Source organism: Petaurus breviceps, unplaced genomic scaffold, assembly GCF_028583685.1.
Source record: "Petaurus breviceps papuanus isolate PSGF00001 unplaced genomic scaffold, PetGlider_PUasm1.0 90686, whole genome shotgun sequence".
Classification (NCBI taxonomy): Eukaryota; Metazoa; Chordata; class Mammalia; order Diprotodontia; family Petauridae; genus Petaurus; species Petaurus breviceps.
In genome coordinates this window covers 9,837,745-9,843,100 of record NW_027187309.1, presented here as the reverse complement: position 1 = coordinate 9,843,100, position 5,356 = coordinate 9,837,745, and the positions used below count along the sequence as shown (strand labels likewise).

Below are 5,356 nucleotides of genomic sequence, written 5' to 3'. Positions count from 1 at the left end.
TGTGTGTGTGTGTGTGTGTGTGTGTGTGTGTGTGTGTGTGTGTGTGCACGCCTGCCTTGGAGTAAGGGGGAGGGAGGGTAAGTATACTTCTCTGAAAAACAACTAGGCTGTTTTGTTTGTACAAGTAATTTAAACTTAGTAACACCAATTACTAACATAACTGGCTGCAGGCATGTGAGGGAAGTGGTAAGCAGCACAACAGCGCCAGGACAAGGAAAAAACGTGCTAATCATGATAATTACTGATAAATAGCGGATGGTGGCAATGTTACCTTCTGCAGTAAGTGCTTTACCAATTTCCTGAATTTATTTACTGAAACCAATTATAGCTTTTTGTAAAACGAGAGGAAATTAACTTAAATAGACTATGTTTTTCATAAACTTAAGGTTTTTAATCAATGGGTTTGTCATTTGTAAACCGTTTGTACTGTTTTTGCCAAAGTGTTCTTTTTAAAGGGAATCAGTATTACTATTTCTCTTAGAACCCAGTAAAATGGTCTCAAAATATATCCACATGTGATTGATGTTAGTTTTAGCAAAGTAAATTTATGCCCAGTCAGGATCTGCTGCCTTTTACTTACTATTCTTATTCTCACTCTTTCCACTGTGCCACAAACTTTGCAGGAAATGTATAATAAAAGAGGTATACTGGAAGCTAAGTTGTTCTTCAAGAAACAACTATTTCCTCATGCAAATTTTGTCTCACAAATAAGAAAACCAAAAACTTCTAAAGTTTCTTTTTTACCGGGAAAAAGAAAAAAATGATGTATTCATTATAGTACTCTTAATAAAATAATAATTATGTATGTCAAAATTTGGAGAGACAAGAGAGATTTGGAGAGATTTGTAATTACACAAATAACTGAGGCAATTATCAGTTCTCTAACAAAGTTTCACCCAGGAAAATATCACAAAGTATTTTCTCCATCTAGAGTAGAAATCTTTAATTTCCTTTTCAGCTGTCTATTAGCAGCATATCACATCTTAATCTCGTAACAGATCTCTGCCTGGCATTTTATCCACTGCTGTGAATCCACTTAAAATAAGGGAAACCACCGAACAGCACTGAAGGTAGGAGCCAATCAATACATGAATGAATTCTCTAACCATTATTCCTCAATTGAACTAGTTCTTGGTTCAAACAGTGTTTAACTAGTTAAAAAATTCTGGGAAATAATGGCAATAATACCTTACTCAAACTTTAAAAAACCTCCCACAACGATGGTAATATTTGTGAAAAGACCCACATTTGCTGTGTATATTCTCTGCTAAAGGTTTATTCTTTCTTATCTTTAAAACCCTTTACCCTTCTTGTATATAGAAATAGCTCTACTAAGTTTGGGAGATATTCAGCAATACAAGCTCACATATTTGAAAGTCCTAAACATCTACCTGACATTAACTTCCTATTTCCTTCTTTTCATTGTTATGTTCACACTTAATAATCTATTCATTTTAACTGTGACATGGTTAAAGGCCAATGCTAACAGAACCTGGGTGAGGGATGAAAGAAACAGAGCAGTAAACACTCCCATCTATCTAGCTAGTAAGTCATTTCCTAAATAAACAGTCAGGGGACATAAAAGAATGTTTTACCAAATGCAAAACAGTTTAATTGTATTTGCTACAATTAAGACCACCTTCAGGTAAACTCTAAAATCTAACAATTTTTTCTCAGCCAAATTGCCCCTTTTCCTACAAGTCTGAGAATTTTTAAATGAAGGGAAAAGTTAAGCAACCATACTGCAGGAGTTGCTTCACCTCGAACCTATTTTCCAGGTTCCAGAAATCAGTTTATGGGGCAACCAGTCAAAATACTTCTTTACTCACGAATATAATCATCAAATATTTGAACAGCAATACAATAGTGTTCCAGAATGCAGCCTTTAGACATTCAGCTAAAATATCACCTAGAGTGACTTAATATTGACTTTTCATGTACTTAACACCTGCTCTGATCAACCCTATCTCATAGACCTAGAAAGTACACCTGAAAAACTCTCTGGTATTGCTATTTACACCTGGCTGGCAAACAGAAGAAAGAGAACAAATAAAAAAACCATGCAATATGTGAGTATGTGGAACCTTTCCTAGCTGTGTGTTCTTTCTTTGGGTTCTGGCACCTGTGATAATAGAAACTACTTTACTCAAAAATGAAAAAACAAATTGAATAGAGTGCCAGATGAGCCCCATGGCCACATGGTCTTATAAAACACTGAAACTTCTTTTGACAGATTTTCACAGCTGGGGGGGGAGGGTTCTTTACCTTTTTTTTTTCTTTTAGAAACTCACCCCTTCCATATACCCTGCCTCAGTCCTCCAAAAAAAAAAATCTAAACCCTATCAGAAATTTCAACCAGATCCTATATCTGATTAATTTTTCCAAGGTGAAAGAATATAATTTCAAGCTCCTAAGTGGTGAGCATCTGTCAATGAGTTTAGTTAAAGGAAATATTTTTGCATATTACAAAACAATCCCTAAGTTATCTTTTTAATATATCAACCAAAGGAAATGTCATACTTCTGAAAGAGCACTGAGGTATGTGCTAAAGTATTTGAATGGAGTGACATGGGAAGAACATTCTATATCTGCTTAGTAGAAAGAACAATGGTAAAAAAAAAAAAAGATTTGTGCATTTAGTGCACAAAATATATGGAAATCTGTTAAAATTTTAAGATAATGAAAATCTCTCTTCCTAATTCTTTTACTCTATAAACAGTCCCTCTTATCATTTAAAACACTTTACAAAACCATTTTTCTAAAACCTGACATATTCTGGTAGTAGAGATTGTGTTAAACACTGTGTTAATTCTTGTACCTTCTTTAATTGGGATTGAGAGGAAATGTGAAAAAAGCACAAAATACAGAAGAGTTAAGCCATTACTTGAGACTATAGGATGTTTCTCACGTTACAAAAATTTGCCTGGGTGAGTACCTTTTCAAATAGATATTTAAAAAGAAATCCAACAATCATGTCTGCAAATTAATTAAAATATTAATTTTTCATTGTAGTTACTTAAATACAATTATTTTTCATCCCACTAGAAGAGAATGTGGATTATATAAAGTTGTATTGTCAAAACAACTTTCTTTATGAAGTAATGGAAGCTCAATATATACTGTGTATAGCTTTTGTTTACAAAGCCATTTACCACCAATGGACATACTATGACCATAGTAGCTACACAATAAAAAAATAAATGCAACAATTCAGAAGCAAAATCCTGGTTTTAAAAGACGAGAGATGAATTTAGGGAGCTAAGAGATGAATCTTTTCTCCCTGTGTTTCATAGAAAACTTTGGCCCAGATATAAACTTTATTTTTTAACAAATAGAGTTGGAAACCAATGCTTAGCCATATATCCAGAAAAACAAAACTTGGTTTTCTTTTAGATACTCCTAGCCAAGCTATGTTGGTCTGTTTGGTTTAGGTTTCTCCAATTGGCCTTGATTAATACCTAGTGGTTCATTAAAAAAAAAAAAAGAAAGAAAAGAAAAAATACTATAATACACAGAGCCAACAACTCATTGCTATACACACTGAAAAGCAATTCTTTTTGGGATTCCACACGTTGTCCTCTGAAGCATGAAACTAATTACACTCAATATTGAAAAGAAGTTTTATGCATTCACATAAACCAATTAGAGTCACTACAAATTTGAGAAGCCTTTAAATTATAGGCATATCACTTTTTCTAGGTAAGAACAATATGATTAAAGTTTAGCCTTTTTTTAGTTATCAGAAATCTCAGTTTTAAGTTCCCATAGGAGCAAGCACTATGTCTTCTTAATTTGTGCTTTTCACACAGAACACAACTCTTTGGGCTGCCAAATACCTCATATTTGTGTGAGGATAGGATTATGGGATTAAATGGTATTTCTTTGCCTTGAAGCTGCTTCACTCTACCATAAAGGATAATTGCCATGAACTTGAGCTAGGAAACAGACATGTGTGCATGGTTCACATGATTCCCTTTTACATTTAGGACAAACACTTCATGTCCTATATAATATTCATATTGAAATCTCTTGTCTACAATCACGAATAGGTTATGTTCCAAGAATTTGTATGTTGGCTCACTGATATAGAAAAAAATATTGTTTTCCCAGAGATGATATTACAATGGTAGATTCTTAAACTAGCCCCATAAAGCCTAGATGACTTGTAACATGGATAAAAAGATGTACATTAAAAATGAAAAATAATACTGTTTCAATAATAATAAAGTAAATAGGTTAGAAAGAACACTGGCTCTAGTTAGAGGACTTGGATTCAAATACCTTTACTGATGCTTACAATCTGCATGATCTGGGCCAAGTTATCTCACCTCACTAGGCCTCAGTTTCCTGACCTACAAAATGAAAGGACTGGACTAGATGACCTCTGAAGTTCCTTTCTAATCTAGAGTTATGCTACTATGAACCAATTCAAATAGGAAACAATATTTTCCTTTTTTTTCCCAATACAGAAAGACTTCAAATAATATTCTTGCCCATTTGGTACTTTCCAGGGATCTGACCTAAATATAGAGAGACTCAACACAAGGCTTAGATGATAAGTTTTTTGACCATGGCCACTCATAAAACAAAGGAAAACACAAAACAGTTTTTTGTCCTGTGCTTGTACTTCTGTAGTACTAGTGGTAGAGGGTTCTAAGAATTACTTACATTTTTAGATTGTCTATAAACATCAGCTTGGGGCAAAGAGGTGGCACAGTTAGATAGAATGCTGGGCCTGGAGTGAGGAAGATTAATCTTCCCAACTTCAAATCTGGCCTTAGACACTTATTAGCTGTATGGTCCTAGAAAAGTCACTTAACCCTGTTTGCCTCAGTTTCCTTATCTAAAATGAGCTGGACGAGGAAATGGCAAATCACTACAGTATTTTTGCCAAGAAAACCCCAAATGGAGTCGTGAAGAGTCAGATATGACTGAAAAACAACAAACAGTTTATATTAAACACTGGTATTTGAAGGAAAGCTATTTTTTCCTTAGAGGTAGAATGTAACTTTTTGTGAATCTTTTAAAGGGGTCTTTTGAACAACTTTTAGATACTTTCTAAAATTTTTTTTAAAGTTTTTTGTTTTTTGGAGGGGCAATTGGGGTTGTGATTTGCCCAAGGTCACACAGATAGTTTTTGTGTTAAGTGTCTGAGGCTGAATTTGAACTCAGGTCCTCCTGAATCCAGGGCTGGTTCTCTATTTACTGCGCCACCTAGCCACCCCTTTTAGATACTTTGGAGGATGACAGCACTGGTTCTTATGTCTAGTTTCATATAAAGGATTATAGCTTTATTTACCACTTGATATAGAAATACCATTAGTGCTGGTCTTATTTGTGATTAAGTTATTTTTAG

The 5,356-nt window shown here is 34.1% G+C and overlaps 2 protein-coding genes across 5 annotated transcripts in view; one reads left to right on the top strand and one right to left on the bottom strand.

The window, feature by feature from the left end:
• The window catches only part of MCPH1 (microcephalin 1), a 389,489-nt gene that overhangs the window by 128,115 nt on the left and 256,018 nt on the right, over positions 1 to 5,356 (bottom strand). The gene's annotated exons all lie outside the window — the stretch shown is intronic.
• Positions 1 to 5,356, top strand: part of ANGPT2 (angiopoietin 2) — an 82,307-nt gene that overhangs the window by 1,214 nt on the left and 75,737 nt on the right. The window contains exon 2 of one of the 2 annotated variants that reach the window (XM_069065412.1): positions 999 to 1,070. The exons of the other annotated variant lie outside the window; for it this stretch is intronic. The gene's annotated coding sequence lies outside the window, so the exon portion shown is untranslated. The remainder of the gene's footprint in view (positions 1 to 998; positions 1,071 to 5,356) is intronic. 2 annotated transcript variants of the gene reach the window in all.